We start from the raw sequence: 17,830 nt of genomic DNA, 5'->3' as shown, positions 1-17,830 counted from the left end.
AAGCCACCTCATTAGTCGTTAAGGAACCCTAAAATAGTCTTATAGAAATCAAGTGATATAAAACTACATCTACAATTCGAAATGAACATCTATGAGAGCTTTCTTTGAAGCTCCAAGATTTTATTACATAACCCAGAGTTGTTCACATCTGAAGCAAGCATTTATTTTTACGAGTTTCTTTCTGAGAAACAGATAGTCTTTGTAAGAATTTATGTATTGTACTTTGTATTGCTTCTACAGAGAACTTTATAAGGAGTCCAAAATTATTTGTTTCGACACTATCTTTTATTATTTCATTGAATAATTGTGCTTTTAAAAGGTTTGAATTATAAATCTATTTGGAAAATTATTCATAAAAGTCATAATTTTATAACTAAACGACACTTAACTTCGTTATTTGTTATTCGCTTAACAAAATAAATGTGCTTTACAGATTTTTTTTGGCAATAAGGGACGAGACGAGCAGAACGTTCAACTGATGGTAATTGATACGCACTGCCCATTACAATGCAGTGCGCTCAGGAATATTGAAAAGGAATAAGTCTCAATTGCCCAGTAATTTAACTAGCTACGGCGCCCTTCAGACTGAAACACAATAATACTTACACATTATTGCTTAACTGCAGAAATAGGCGCCGATGTGGTACGCATAATCTAGCCGACATTCTGTGCAAAGGAGCCTCCCACTGATAAATCTGGATTGCTTCGTCAATTGAACCTTATGTTAAGTAGTTAGGTTTGATAGATATTTATATTGTAAAAGAGAACAAAAGAAACCATTACATTCGAAACGGTAGCCATCTTGAATTAAAATTATGCTGTATATGTCATAATCTCATAGTGAAAACTGACGTATTGTGCGACTTTTTGCAACACCTTAACTCTCCATGTAGGTATCAAAATTCTAAGTACGTACGGCGGCCTCTACAGAGTAGGCCAGGCAGTAGGGACTCACGAGCGAGAGATGATGCACGCGCGACCTTTGTGCACGCTCACCTGCTACACACCGATCTCTTAAAATTGGAGAAACATTAAAAAAATCAAAGCATATTAAAGGTCATTCAAATCATTATGAAATTACCATTCGAAGTTACCATTTATGAAAGCTACCTATTTATTTCCTATACACTAACAGCCGTTATCAATAACTTATCTCTTGTTATGGATATATTGCTATCACCGTTTAATGACAAGATCTTATCTATCCATAGTTGTGTTCAATATAGTTATATTATATGTTATAGTTCAATACTGCCGACAAGTAATTGAAATGTAAGAAAGCGTAAAAGGATTTTTCTACCTCTAGAAAGTTAAACTAAGGATAGATAGGTTATTGAAAACGGCCATAAATAGGTTTGATAGTCAAACCATGGCCAACGCATACATTAGTATCTGCAACTAATGTAGGTTTGACAACGAATGAATATTGATTAAAGAAAACTAAAAAATACGCTAAATAGTACAAACTTCTCTTTGGTATTCGAAAATTTCCTAATATTACATAAATAGGTTATATATAATGGTTGAAATTTTAAATTAACATCATTTCCTGCCTTATCGACGATAGATGAAAATTATATAAATTAACAAAAACCTTGTTTTTCTAATTGAAAAATGGAAAAAAATTATCAAATTAATGTATTGTCATCGTTCCTCGACATATTTATGAAGTTTGAACGAAATCTGGCCGTGGAATGTAGGTCTGAATCGCGCCCAAATGTCTAGGTTACAAACAAACATACATACATGTGAAGCTAATATTTTTATTACGGCGTGTAGTTACGATTTGGTACATACCAATTTATATTAAAGAAAAACCTAAGCTATTTTTATAAGATGACCTTATAATAGGTAGGTACAGTTTTTGGTAAAGAAGATAACCCTAATGTCGTCAGAAGAGGTAAGAGGCACTCGGTAGAAAGAGAAGCAACATCAAGGTGAATAAAAATGAAGGTTAATAGCGCTGTGCGATCTGAATTATACCTTATTGTATGGCCGCAAGAGCTCTATTTCTTTAATTGATTTTGCGGAGTGAGACTTCTGTATTTGTACTATTACATATTTTTTGGCAAAAAATAATTCTAGTCCTCATAAAATTCCAAACCGGGGTCTAAAACTCTAAATAAATAGATGGCTTCTCATCAAACATCTTTATATTAAATTTTTGATAAATGATATTAAATTTTAATGAGAAAACGAGGCAATGGTAAAATTAAGTCAAATTTCCTTGAAGATTAAAATAAATTGAGCGTCAAAATAATTCCATTGAGGTTCTACTGAAACAGATATTCGTATTTCGAGTTAATCTTGTTTAAAACGAAACACGACCATTAACATCAATTTACTTTGAAGTATTAGGGTGAGTTATTGTGGCAGAAAGTATCGTTAAAATGTAATGACGTAAACTCCTGCTTCCAGTGTTCAATGCGCGTTCAACGCGCATGAACGTAACGTAACATAATTTCACGGAAATTCCAGAATAAGCAGTTTAAGTGTATAAATTAGTTCATTTATACGTCTAGACAGATTGTGAAAGTTGTGAAAATGTGCCTCTATTTTGAGCAATGCACGCACACTGACACAAAGCGACATACAAATCGTGAGTGTAGCTTGACACAAACAGTAAATTAATAAAACAGACCTGTTTTCATCGGTTGTCTAGCCGCAAGAGGCTCTATCATAAGGTATAAAGGCATATTTTCTCAAAATTGATTCCTTTAGAATTCTTGATATCATTTCTAATATATTAGATACTACTACCGCTTCGGAAACAAATGGCGCTCTGAGATAGAACCGTTAATATTGCTTAACTCGTTAAATGCCAATACGAAAAAAATATAACATGCTGCACAAAATGCTAATTAATAAAACACTAATATAATATCTATGATCATAAATAAAATTTGAAATACAAAATTTTAATAATGGCAATTCATACGCCCAGCCCATTACAATGCAGTGCTGCTCAGGATTCTTGAAAAACCCCAAAAATTCTGAGCGGCGCTGCAACTGCGCTCGTCACCTTGAGATATGAGATGTTAAGTCTCATTTGCCCTGTAATTTCACTAGTAACGGCGCCCTTCAGACCAAAACACAGTAATGCTTACACATAACTGCTTCGCGGCAGATATAGGCGCCATTGTGGTACCCATAATCTAGCCGGCATTCCGTGCAAAGGAGCCTCCCACTGGCCTCCATCTTGGGGATTCATCATGTGATCATAACGGAATTAGAGGAAGCTCTGACTGTGGTTGTGGCTATTTTAAACTACATTTTATACATCGACGTTGATGATCATATAAGTACCATCAAGTGACCCTTACGTATGCTCGTTGTCAGCTCTTCCTAATAAAACGTTTCCTTTAATATCAATCATCATAGTCATCATCAGCCGGAAGACGTGGACTGTTGGACACAGACCTCCCCAAATTTTAATATCAGTAATAAGCTAAAATAACCTTTTAAAATAAGGAAACTAAAAGGTTTACTTTCTACTAATATCATAGTAAAACTATGGAAGTGTTTAATATCAAAATTTTGAAAACTATAATTTTTAAAAATTATTGATATCATTTTACGGATTAGATAACTATCTTTTGATATAAGTTCAAAGTTTTTTGATATCTGTATCAAACTTAACGAATACACCCTGTATTTCACAAAGAAAACATCTGGTGTTGAAACATGATATCCTGCAAACACCATCCCATCTCAATTGCTCTTATGTCACCCAATATGAACATGGGTCCTTTTACGAAACTGAGAATAAAGTCATCAGTGGCAGGATAAAATGTATTGTAAATATACTTTATAAAATTGAAGTTATCTAAAGTAACTTTACTGTTATTCTTCATAATGATCTAAGCAAAATGCGAATTTCATTTTTAACACGCATTTCTTAACTTGGTATGCATCTCTTTATAACGGAATATTCGAACGTGATTTTCGAACCATGCAAAACGTCAGATTGATTTGAAACTGCAAACTTATAAAGCACTAGTGACAGTACAATAATTTAAATAGTCTGTCTATAGTATCCTACTAATATTATAAATGTGAAAGTTTGTATGTCTGGATGTATGTTTGAAACTTCTTTAACGCAAAATCTACTGAATAGATTTTGATGAAACTTTACAATAATATAGCTTACACACCAGAATAACAAACAGGCTATAATTTATAAAACTATAGTGTGAATTATACAAAATATAAAAGAAGCGTGATTGTTTCTAATGACTACAACTAGCGCCATCTCTTATCAACTAGCAAGCAAAAGATCAAAACAATTTATATTGCAACACAACGTTTGCTGGGTCAGCTAGTTATTTATAGTTCTTTTCTTATCTTACTTAGTATGTACGTAGCGGAATCTTCGATCGTGATTTTCGGTCCATTCAAAACGTCGGATTGATTTGAAATTTTACATACTTATAAATCACTGATGACAGTACAATAATTTAATTAGTCTGTCTATAGTAGTGTCTATAGTACTTTTGTTATCTTAGTATGTATGTAGCGGAATCTTCGAACGTGATTTTCAATCCATGCAAAACGTCGGATTGATTTGAAACATTGCACACCTACTATGGACCAATAAATTAACCCCCTTATTCATAAGAGTCTACTAACTTAAAGAATTGCTAATTCTCACTCTGTCTTCTTCTATTGACCTAAGTCAGAATGAGAAAAAAGACTCCTTAGCGGCTGTTTAAAGTTAGCGGAGCATTATGAATAAGGGGTAAATATATTTCAACGAAATTAAAATGCGTAATTCTAAAATTATAGTTATTTTAATTTTAATTTTCGTTAAGATTTCTATTTTTACAGTAAAATACAGCCTAAGTTCCTCATTGATAATAAACTTTGGAAGGTAGTTTTTTAATTTATTCATAAAGGTTCTTCAACACAGAAGTTAATAAAGTAAGTAAACATTAATTGTTAGTGAACATTTTATTTCCAAACTAAATCATTTTATAACAAAAGTTATTAAATATTTTTGTTTAGAATTAATATTCTCTTGTAATTGGTAACAAATTAAATTGTAACAATTTGTAACATTTTTATAAAACATTAACCCGGGCTACTGCGGGGTTAGCAGAGTATTGAATGGAATCTAAATAAAAAAGGTAATATAAATGTTTTTATTACAAATTAATTGCGAACCGACTTATCGTGTAATGACGCACAACTTATCGTCTGCCATCTAAAATGTTACAATAACAATTAACATAACTCACAATTAAAGTGCCTAACTGGCCATTTCCAACTATAGAGCTGTAGTATTAAGATTATTAGAAGTGATGGTAAATACCAGTGGGAGGCTCCGTTGCACAGGATGCCGGTTAGATTATGGGTACCACAACGGCGCCTATTTCTGCCGTGAAGCAGTAATGTGAAGACATTACTGTGTTTCAGTTAGAAGGGCGCCGTAGCTAGTGACATTACTGGGCAAATGAGACTTAACATCTTACGTCTCAAGGTGACGAGCGCAGTTTTTTTTTTTATAATATTAATTTAAAATACAATGTAGTTATAGCTTACAATATAATAACACACACTTAAACCTTAGGAAGCTTATCTGTGTGTGAAGCTGCTTAAAATTAAATTACATAATATTTAAAAAGAAAAGAACAATTATTTTCAATTAATACAGTTATTACAAGATCTTATTTTAAACAAAGTATAGAAATCAATAAAATGCAAAATAAAAAATAATTATCAACTAAATGTTAGTAATTACAAATTAGTTGTCTACTTAGCTTATCGCAGATAAAATTATATTAATGAAGGATTTTGTAAAAAGTACTTTTTTAACTATGACTTATATTTATTTTTATTTATATATAATTTTTGAATCTCTAAGGCAGTCTCGTTTAAGTATAGAGGAATGACGTAGCTGTTTGCTCTGGTGACATATATATTTGTAGTGTCGCTCAGAATTTTTGGGGAGTTTTCAAGCATCAATTATGTAAATTACTATCAAGTAATTGGCAGGGCGTATCAATTACCATCAGCTGAACGTCCTGCTCGTCTCCTCCCTTATTTTAACAAAAAAAATGTCAGGAAAAGTCTACTATATGCATTACCAGTCTTGATCTTTTGAATACATCTACTTAGTATAGTGAAATACTTAAAAATATTCGTTTACGTAAGTAGACCACGTGAGAACTTATTAAATAATAAACTTCAAATATTTGAAAGGATTTTAAAGTTTTTCACAATTTTCATCAGGAGAAAATTAATTTTCATCACTGATTTATCACTGTATATTAATGCTGGCTTTTCTATCAAGTTCCAAAATAACAACGTATTTAGGGCCTTTCCTGTATATGGGTTAACTTAGTAAATAAATGGCCAAAATTCATAATTATTTAGCAAAATTCTTAGCTAGACAATTTTGTTAATTTATAGGGGCACTTACCTAACTACAATTGTCCATCCCTTTTAAGTTTGTATATGCTGTTATTTGGACAGCTTACATTGAACACTTTGTCATTGCGTGGCGTTGTATTTAAAGCGCGGTCGAAACGCAACTGAACGAAAACTCTGCCTAATAGACGCCTAGATGAATTTGCTTTTGCAGACAGTTTTTGTGAGTTGTGAGTCTGGTTGTTTATAAATTATTGTACGTCAATGAAGCTATAGCATGAAAAGAGAGTTCTTCTTCTTCTTCTTTAGCCATTCTCAACCTCCAAGGTGTCCGGCCTCCTTCAGTTTATGCCATCTTTTCTGGTCTTGAGCAGTTTCCACCCAAAGTGGGTACCCACCAGTCTTTTGATAGCGTCGTACCAACACATCTGCAGTCTTCCTCTCGGGCGTTTCTCACTCTTCGGTTCTCTCGAACAGAGAGTTACAATATATTTTATAAAGAAAGTCTCTTAAGGGATCCACGCATTGGATGACATATCAATTACAATTCCAAATTAATAATTAACCTCCCAAACGCTCCTGTGATCGCAAATGCAATTTTCAGATACAACTTTTCCGCGAAATGTTCTACTGGCACTTATGAAAGATATCACAAAGGTGCTCTATCGCGAAAATATATTTATACGTGTTTTGGCTTACGTAATTTTTAAAAAAAATTGTCATAAATGATTTATCAAGAAATTCCACTTGTCAACAAGACCCGCATATTAAAGATTAGAAAGTTACAGTCTTTTTCGAAGTCTTTGACTTAAATTTGATAACTGGAACTTGAAAGATAGAACATTAGAGACATTTTTTTTATATAAGAGGAGGCAGATGGGCAAGAGGCTCATGTGATGGGGAATGGTGAGGCAACCACCCATTGACACCGCAACACCAGGGGTTAAGAAATACGTTGCCGGTCTTTAAGGTTTATTGACAATATTTGCTGATTCCATAGCCAAATAACGCAAGACCATTTGCAGCAACATTTGTAATGTTTAAAATCATATAATTGGAAAATTAATGTACCTAACTGTGTATAACTATATAACTTACTCATTTATTAATTAAAAAAAAACTGTTTAATTCATAACTTATTCTATATAATACCTAAAATTAATTATTTCTGTGCATGCTGTGTTTATTTGTAAGTAATCGCTACATTAATTATCTCCCAGTTTTTTGTTCTACTTTTTATATTTGTGTGTATTATTGTAAGTGATTGTAAATAAACCTAATAAATAAATAAAATAAGGTGGTGGTATGCTCTATGCTTGAAGATCCCTTAGTCATATCGTTTCGGGAGAACAACAAACAGCAGCCGGTAATTAATTCCACAAAGTAGCTGAGCGAGGCTAGAAATATCATGCAAAACGCGCGGTTGCGGAATGCCAGACCTCAACGTGATGAGGGTTGTATTTAGCAATGTCCGTTGCTGAAACCAATCCGAACAGCTCCTCTAAGCACTCCCCGTAATAAATGCGGTAGAAGAACAAATAACCCAAAAATTGTACTACAGACTATTACAACTACATATGAGCCATAAGATAGTCGTAAATTTACTTTCAAAGTTTCTGATGGCTTTAATAACCGCTCAGCGAAACGACGCGAATTGCTGTTGCAGCTAGTGAGTATGTGGCTTTATAATGTATTTTAGACCGGCGTTATCGATCAGAGCTAGTTTCAAGAGTACCCTACAAAGTTTCGTTAAGTGGATTAAGTTTAGAGTTAATTTCATATTAAATAGCTTTTGTAACTAATCCGCAGCCCAACCCAACTTGGTCCCTAACCCAAGAACCATTGTTTTATTTTAGTATTTATATATACTTAGGACTTGCAGCCTATAGTAAACGTACTGGTCTTCATTAACTGATAATTTAAAAAGAAATAGGGTGGTAAAATCGAATTTACTTCTGAAGCGGTACGCAAAGGGAGGTCATAGAAAAAATCTGTTTACGGATGACATTTGTTTAACAATTGAGCAACATTTTAACAAACAAAATGACCGTAGTTTTGCTCGTAGCTCTAAGGAACCTTCCTAATTAGTCGACAGAGTGCAAATTAGGCACTATCCGACTTCAGTGATGGTTTGGTGGGGTATTAGCTATGAAGGAGTGACTGAGCCATACTTTTGTGAAAAAGATATCAAAACATCGGCACAAGTATATCAAGATACTATTAATGAGGAGGTAGTGAAGCCCCTTAATAACACCATGTTCAATAACGAAGAATGGTCCTTCCAGCAGACTCGGCGCCGGGTCATAAAGCTCGGTCTACGCAGTCTTGGTTGGAAACGAATGTTTCGAACTTTATCAGAGCTGAAGACTGGCCATCGTCTAACCCCGATCTTAATCCCCTGGATTTTGATTTATGTCAGTAGTAGTAGAGAGTACGGCTTGCTCTAAACGCCATGTTAATTTGGAGTCGCTAAAACAATACGTACGATTGAATTTTCCAATGGAAAGAGTGCTATTGATAATTGACCTCAACATTAGCTGAGTCTGATAATACGCGAACTTTGCATTTGCCATGCAAAGGGCATTGATGTGTCTCAGCTTATGCTCAGTATAAATTCAGCTGTCAATTGATTATAAAAACGAACTCAAAGATTATTGTAAGCTTATACTCAACTTAGTTTTATGTAAGTAAAGTTTGAGCAAAGTGTAAGAACACTCTACAGATCTCAGCCTATGGATAATGACTTCTATAGATAATCTTAAGGGCGTATAGTTTTAATCAAGTAATTAGATTGTTGACCATTATTGTAATTTGTTGCAACAATATACAGCACACAAAAATTTTGCTTGCGAAAAATAAAACGCAAAATGCAAATTTTTGTTTGAAAATAATTTTACGAACTGTCAACAACTAAATCAATATCATTCCGTTCTTATGGTTCGTATTTTGATGTGTCTGTCTATTATCTTATATCTTTAAACGAGCAATTCTTGTATATATATATATATATAGAGATTCAGATCCGAGATTCAGATTATATATATATATATATATATATATATATATAATCTGAATCTCGGAAACGGCTCCAACGATTTTCATAAAATTAAGTATGCAGGGGATTTCGGGGGTGATAAATCGATCTAGCTAGGTTTCAATTTAAAAAAAAAATGGTTTTATCCATGTTTGAATGAGAAACAGCTACAATAACATTAGAATACAAAGGTAAATTTCGCCACTATATACAAGACTATTATAGCTCAGATGGGACATTGGGTGATCCGGAAAGCAGAAGACCCCGGTTCGAATTCAGATGTCCTATTAGTTTTTTTTTTGTTCAAGTTTTGTACATTCTTAAAAATCCGAGCAAGGCTCGGTCGTCCGGATATTAGTTAATAATGAATGTAAGTTTTAAAGATATTTATTTCTCATTAAAAACTTAAAGTCTTTCCTTATTATTGGCGGTTATTTACCGCATAATAAAGAATCAAAGGTTATCCTGGTACATACTCGTAACTTTCTAAGCGACTTTTATTAAACCCATTAAAATAAAGCCCATTTTTTTTTTCTTAGAAAATAATAGCATAATTTGCTACGCTTTTGTTTATAATAAGGTTAGTGGTGCATATTTCCTCAGTTATATTGTCATAAAAAAATAAAATGAGAAAATTTTAGTCTGAATTTTTTAACGCATTACTTCCTATTCCAAGAAAGTTATAATAAAATGTCCGCTACATGTGTCGTGAGTTCGGAGTTCAGATGTAAAAACATGTTGTGATTTAGCATTGAATATTGTGTTAACATAAAAAGGTTAGCCAAGTTACGTTTGCGTTTTTTGCTTTTCATGCAACTTTATCAAGTAAACGCTTAAGTTGAAAGAGGCGTTAACGATCTGATTTATTACATTGTAATCATTATAAACCTACACTCAAACCAATGAACCTAATCATAAAAAAAAACTGAAAAGAGTTGTGGGCATGCACTAATCAATAATCATCAAATAAATAAAAGTGTTATAAAAAATTATACTAATAATGATAATGCTTTCTAGGAAAAACTCTAACTATATAACATTTTCTTACCAACAAAAGCAATGTTTGCTGCTCCCCGCGTTATAAATTTGGGAAGAGAACGACCTGAAGCAACACGCCAGCGAACATGTATGGTATTGCCTGATTGGTTTTTACATTGTATTCTTATATTTACTTCACCCAAAAGACATCGTCTGCTGACAAAGACTTCTTTCAAAGATCTCTACGACGATTGGTCCTGCGCTGCCCTCATCTAACCTATCCGTTGATCTTTATCAGACCATCGGTTCATCTTGAGGTATCATCTGCCAGTACATGGTCGCCGTCAAAGAATTTTATTGCCCCTACGGCCATTTGTTCTTCGAGCTATCATCATCATCATATCAGCCCCTATGGCTCCAAGAAAGCTATATGTAACTACTATAAATTTACTGACAGTGTCCTCTTTCAACTAAAATAATATTTTACTATTTTAATTTTTTTTTATTGTTAAGTAATAATAAAAATGCAACTTTTACGCAGGCCGTTATAGTTTTAAAAGTACCTTAAATTTTTAAAGACTATAAATTTAGCTACAATAAACATATGGCGTGGGTAGTATATTCAAAGTGTAGTAGACTCCATAGTATGCAGAGACGGTTAATGGGCCCTTATACGACTGTAGAGCAGTGGGAACGCTAAGAAACGCCTTTTATATCATTTACATACAATATAAACCCTATAAATAGTTAAATAAAATTCAATCCGGAACGTTCGAAAGTAAGTCTCAGTTCGAAAATATAAGACCTTCTGGCATACATATATTTACGTATGTAGAGAAACTGTGTCATATAAAGATACTAAACTACAATACTTCACAAAACAATAACATGTTTGTACGAAAAATCGATATTTTCAATTATTCACCAGTGATTATTGAATGCTTCCATTTCTATTCTTGTCGTAGTATTACTTAGAACATTATTAATTCATCGGTAGTTCATCGCACAGCGTACTATTTATCTACACCCATGCTTTAAATCCTCTATTAAAGATTCTAAAACAGCTTATCGCCAACATTAAAACACCCAATGTCCTAATAACTTACCGTACTTCATCCAAACGAGTGTTGTTATTAAATTCAGTACAACATTATATCATCCGTATTCATAATAACACTCTTTAGGATGATATTATGGTTACTAGAACTGGCTCTATTAATGTTAGCAGTAACTGTTTCAGAATCTTTTATAGAGGATTCATAGTGTAGATAAAGTCTTGTATGCAACTGTTGATTGTTAGGTATTTAAGCACTCATCACATGAGATCACTATTATCACATAAACCCACATTCGTGTTTTAATACCCCTTATTACACAACAGTTGCATAAATAACTATTCAAACACCACAAATATTGTAAGTTGCAACACTATAGGATTCACAAAATCATTTTAAGTACTTACCTTGTATAGAAGTAGACTTCTCAGTTTTGTTATACGTCAAATAAAGAACGACCGAAAGAACTGGTCTGTGGAGGAACTTTTCACTTCTAGACGGTAGTATAATTTTTATGTGGTGCTTTTTTATGAAAATGGAAGACAAACGAGCATTCGGGTCACCTGGTGTTAAGTGATCACCACCGCTCACATTCTCCTGCACAAACCACACTGTGGATAACCACCATACATACAGATGGTGGGGATGATATCCTAATTTGTGGCATGTCGTGCGAAGATGGAATTCGGCGGTAGGAATCAGGTGAAACAGCTCTTCAGAACACTCCCAGTCATAAATGCGGTACAGACACACAATGAAGCGACGTCTCTACGCAACGCCAAGTGATCGAGCCGTTTACAGCACTGGGTCCCCGACAATTCGAGCTGCTCTGCGTTGCAAGCGGTCAAATGGATCGAGCTGATACTGGGGTGCGCCAGACCAGAGATGACAGCAATACTACATATGTAGCTGGACCTGCACTTTGTAGAGCGCTAGAATCTGAGCCGGCTTGAAATATTGCCGTGCTCTATTAATAACGCCCAGCTTCTTCGAAGCCAATTTGGCTTTGCCCTCCAGATGACCGCAGAATTGGTAATCGCTCGAGATTTCCGATACTAGTGTAGACTATGCTTTGTTGGAAGTTTGAGGCAGGAATAAAATTAGCAACTCTTCGGAACACAACTCTTGAAAAGCGCGGTAGAAAACACACACACAGCGACATTTCTTTATAATACTGACTTTCCTACACAGCTCTGAGTTGCACGCCGGTAAAAATGTTCTAGCGCATACTGCGATACCCTACACCAGAAATGAGACCATTCTTTAGCTAGAATGCTAGCTTAACTGCATGTTGGAGAATTCGTAATATTATCATTGATATGCAGGAGTTCTAGAGGTAGCACAAAGCCTTAGAAAACTCCAGCGTTCACGGGCTTAGAGTCTTAACAATCATATCAACAATGACGTGCATGTTGCGCGCAGTACAATACCAGCGAAAAGCATGATGGAACTTTTGAGTTAAACAGATTGTGGCAAACATGATTAAAGGATTTTGCTAAATCTAGAATAGTTGCATTCTAACATCGCTCCTCATATATGTTAGGTATACTAAACGATCGCCAGCACTTTGACCATAAGGTATAAGCCGTTTCAATCACCCTAGATGATACCCAAGTATCAGAACACAGTGGAAGAATCAAAACCAATGAAACAGCTGACTCACTAGATAAGCAATGTGCACATAATCCCCCACAGGACCTGAAAGGTTCTATGACTTGTCGAGACTGACACTAAAAGAGTCTGCTAAAAAATAAAATTAATAACAAAATAACGGATTTCCGCTTTTTGCTAAGCTTTACAATAATGTTTAAATTACAATTGTGCCTGTACAAAGTAACCTTGTTTGTAACAGCGATTCGTGTTGGACTTACTCAGTATCGATTCTATCTAAATTAGCTGTTCGTTTCAGTGACGACGTATGACTATACAGGTTGTTTATTATTATGACGTATTGATAAATGCAGCTTGGGAAAACGGATATAACTCCTGTCATTTGTTTAATAATTGTAGAATTTGGCACGAGACTGATAATAAAAAACAAATCATTATTCAATCCTCAGTATAGTTTTAAAAATAGTCTAGATTTGATAAATAAAGTAAAAAATACCAACCTTCCACCAAATGCCAAATTATTGTCTCTCGATGTAGATAGTTTATTTACCAATGTTCCATATGAACAAAGTTTAATTATCCTTGATGATCTCTTTGAAAAACAGAGGATACATCCCGGTGAAAAGGATGACATCATCAATCTTACTAGGCTATGTATGATACAAAATTATTTTAAATTCAAAAATCAATTCTATCGCCAAAAGGAAGGATTAGCAATGGGATCACCATTTAGTCCAATTATGGCTGAAATATTTATGGATAATTTTGAGTGTAATTACGTGGTGAGAGACCCACATATCCTGTTTTATTACCGATACGTTGACGACATAATAATTTGCTGGACAGGCACCGAACGTCAAATAGATCTATTCATTAATAAAATTAATAAGATCCACCCAAAAATAAAGTTTAAATTGGAATTCGAATCAAACCAATCTCTATTTTTTTTGGATTCAACATTAACAAGAGTAAATAATAAATTAGAATTCAAAATCTATAGAAAGCCGTCATATACAGATATTGCTATTCCCGCGTCATCTTGCCACCCCGTACAACATAAACTATTCCTTCCGCTGCTATGTTCACAGATTAATGTCAGTCCCACTGTCCCGTGACAGCTTCGCGAAAGAACTTAATACAATATACCAAATCGCGGTTTCCAACGGCTATACAAAACAGTTAGTGAACAAATTATTTAAAAATAAACAAAAACATTTAATTAATTCAGAACTTTATCCCGTCCCACCACAATCAAATACCAAATATGTGGGTAGTTTGATATATATTGGTCCAATATCGGATAAAATAGCTAAAATATTTAGGAAAAACAATATTAATGTGTCCTTCCGAACGAATCACAATGTCAGTCGAATATGTAATGGCAAAGATCGATTAAATACTTCCGAAAAATCCGGCGTTTATAAACTAAGTTGTGACACTTGTAACGGGGTATATATAGGTCAAACAGGTCGAAATTTCGAAATTAGATTAAAGGAACATATTGCCGCATTTACGAATAATCATCCCGAAAAATCACACTTCGCGAAACATTTAATTGATACGGGTCACTCACTCGGAAACAATAATAATTTTACATACATGTGAAAAAGGATTTCGCTTAAATGTGTTAGAGCAATTAGAAATAATAAAACACAAAAATAATATGTTTACATTGTTGAATGAACAAACAAATTTAGTCCCATCACTAGTGTCTCTTCCGGGGGTAATACGTCACAACAGCCGACCAATCACAGCGCGTCATTTCATGGGACGAGGGTATAAAAGAGCGGCTTCCGGCTCATTTGATTCAGTCTCGTGCCAGATTTTGGCGAGACAACACGTCCTGGGGATGCCTTGTGTAGAGGCGAAACACGTGTCGAATTGTTTTAAAAACAAATATTGGCGGAACTAACACTAAAGAAAACTTAAATAATTTGTATAATTATGGATTTCCGCAAAGTAACGCCTAATTCAATAAATTGTAGAATTAATAATGATTTAATTTTATACCCTTATAGGAATACTTACTAGAATGGTATTCAATTAAATTAAAAAAAATCTTCATCGTTTAAGTTTTACAAGTTATTTGGTGTATATCAGATGAAAGCACAAAAGTTACAATAATAGTAATAATAATAAATATACAAACCAATTTTTGAAGTTATACTTACTTAGCCACTTTATGAAAAAAATATGAGAGTGAAATATTAAGATGCGCGCGCATCACTGTACCACAAAAGTAACAGGGTGAATTTGGTTCCTAAAATTTTCTGACGTTTGCAAAATTCGAAGTCATCTTTGCAAGATTTTTACAAATTGTTCTTTCGACAAACGTAGAATAGCAGGAGGAACAAATATATTTAATTTTTGATTTTTGCCTTGTTTCGCCAAAGAAGTATGACTTCTTGCGTGCATACATAAATAGGTACACACTTACACACACTTTTTTTAGTTGCTTGATGCGTCTTTTTATGAGCGTGGTTCTCATATATGCACATCATAATATTGATTCGAATAAGCTTTTCTCTCAATAAATCCTTTAAACGCATGTTTTAGACTGATCGAATTGCTTTTTCTACAACACAAATATGTTGTCTATACCTGCCGCCCTACCCAAGAATATAAATGACACTATAAAATTGACTATCAGACTAATCTTTTAGTGCAAACACTGCAGATATTGAAAAGCCCTATTGTGGCAAGTGCGAAGTGATACCTTGAAATGTTTTTGTTTTCTTACAAGAAGTATGTAATTATATTTGGATATGTAAACTTAATAGGTACCTTTTGTTTTTAAACCAGTTACTGTTTCTGAAACTTTGTTGGTGGTGTTTTATTAACCGACTTTGAAAAGTCGGTGTCAAGCAAAATGTAATAGTAGGAACCTACACTCACCACGCGTGACTTTGAGCTGAATAGCTTCGTCTAGAGCCAAACAACCCAAGGGGGCAGGCACCGACTTAAGCCCTATCAATAGGTAGTACACACAAATAATAGTCGATATATTAATGATATAAGATTTGCATAAGAGGTGTTTAAATTAAAACTTTATTAAGTTATTTTATACTTTTCAGTTTTTGAAGTCGGTTTTTTAAACGTAATTTTTTTAAGTGACTGAGGGTATTGCCTCCTCGAGCTCTGATTACAGCTTCGAGCCGGTTTGGCATACTGAACACTAGGTTTCGGAGCCGATGTTGGGGAATATTCTCCCATTCTTCTGCCTGGGCCTACTTTAGTGCCCTGAGGGTAGTAGGTGGTGGTCTGCGATTTCTGACTAGCCTCCCAAGCTCATCCCAGGCGTGTTCAATCGGGTTGAGATCAGGACTTCTTGATGGCCAAGCCATCACGCTGATACCGACCTCCTGAATATACTCTTGTACGATATGAGCCGTGTGTGGCCGGGCATTATCATGCATCAGCATCGATCCATCACCCATATTTGCTAAATACTTCCCTGCATACTCATTGAGAATCTCTTGAGCATATCTTTGCCCAGTGCTGGTGCCATTTTCTATGGCTACTAGCTCTGTGCGACCTTCTGAAGATATGCCAGCCCATACATGTACACTGCCTCCACCGTATTGGACTCTTTCTGAGATGCAGGCTTGAAGGTATCGCTCACCAGGTCGCCTGTAAACACTTCGCTTTCCATCAGAAGTGTAAAGGGAGAATCGAGACTCATCTGCAAACAAAATTCTTAACCATTCTTCTTCATCCCACTGCATGTGTTCACGGGCGTATCGCAGTCTCGCTACTCGATGCTGTCTCTCGAGTTTTGGGCCACTCGCTGGTCTTCGAGGTTTCAAATTTGCTTCAGCATGTCTTCTTCTCACTGTACTATCACTAATGTAGTCCCTCCGGGTCTGAAGTAGCTGTTGCTGGACTTCAACTGCATTTTGGTGGCGATTTCTTAACACAGTGGAAATAATATAACGATCTTCTCGGGCACTGGTACACCTGGGTCTGCCATTACAAGGTCTCCTCAGATGGTGTCCAGTCTCTTCGTCTTCGTACCTTCACTTTACCTTCTGGACCGTTCGTACCGTCACACCCACCATTCTTGCAGTGCGACGCATACTAATGCCTAGTTCCAGAAAAGCCATGATCCTAGCTCATTCTTCAACTGAAAGAGGCATGATAAATAAATGTTATGTGCTTTTTAGCATAAAATTTTAAAACAAGACCCATCGATCTTGAAAAAAATTTATAACAGAAAGAAAAATGTGAATGGTAAAATTGTAATTCGGAAACGTCCACTTTGAAAAAGGAATGGTTTTGTTTTTGAAGTTTTTTTTCAGCCAATTCCTAAAAGAAGGTTACCGACTATAAAGTTTTTATGTACAAAATTAAATTCTCTTTGGAGTCCTTTTTATTTCGAAAGTATATCTTGTGAACTTAAAACGTTATCCCAATTTTAAAAGTGTGATACTTCCTTTTGAAGGCCAGTGTATATCTTTCGACAAGTCATTACATATATAGCAAAGCTCCTTCAAACTGTAAAGTTTTCGCAACATAATTTGTCCTAGCTTTAGTTAATTGTAGTTTATGTTTGTTTCGGGTACCATGTTTATGTGATTTTGTCTTAAAAGTGACTTGTGTATGTAATCTAAGAGTATTTACCTAACTAGTATGCATACTTTGTGTTTGTATAACATGTAGATAGTTAATCAGTTTTCTTATATAATAAAGAATACACCCTGTATAATTAACTGCACATGTTACATGACTGAAGGCTTATGAGTTAAGCGCCCGATTGCGCGGAAACTAGACAGGCTTGCTCATG

At 34.6% G+C, this 17,830-nt stretch overlaps 1 protein-coding gene across 1 annotated transcript in view; it reads left to right on the top strand.

The window, feature by feature from the left end:
- LOC126967497 (probable metabolite transport protein CsbC) overlaps positions 1-17,830 on the top strand; it is a 61,248-nt gene that overhangs the window by 14,693 nt on the left and 28,725 nt on the right. The gene's annotated exons all lie outside the window — the stretch shown is intronic.

The sequence above is a fragment of the Leptidea sinapis genome, chromosome 13 (assembly GCF_905404315.1).
Source record: "Leptidea sinapis chromosome 13, ilLepSina1.1, whole genome shotgun sequence".
Classification (NCBI taxonomy): Eukaryota; Metazoa; Arthropoda; class Insecta; order Lepidoptera; family Pieridae; genus Leptidea; species Leptidea sinapis.
This window is presented reverse-complemented; position numbering and strand designations above follow the sequence as displayed.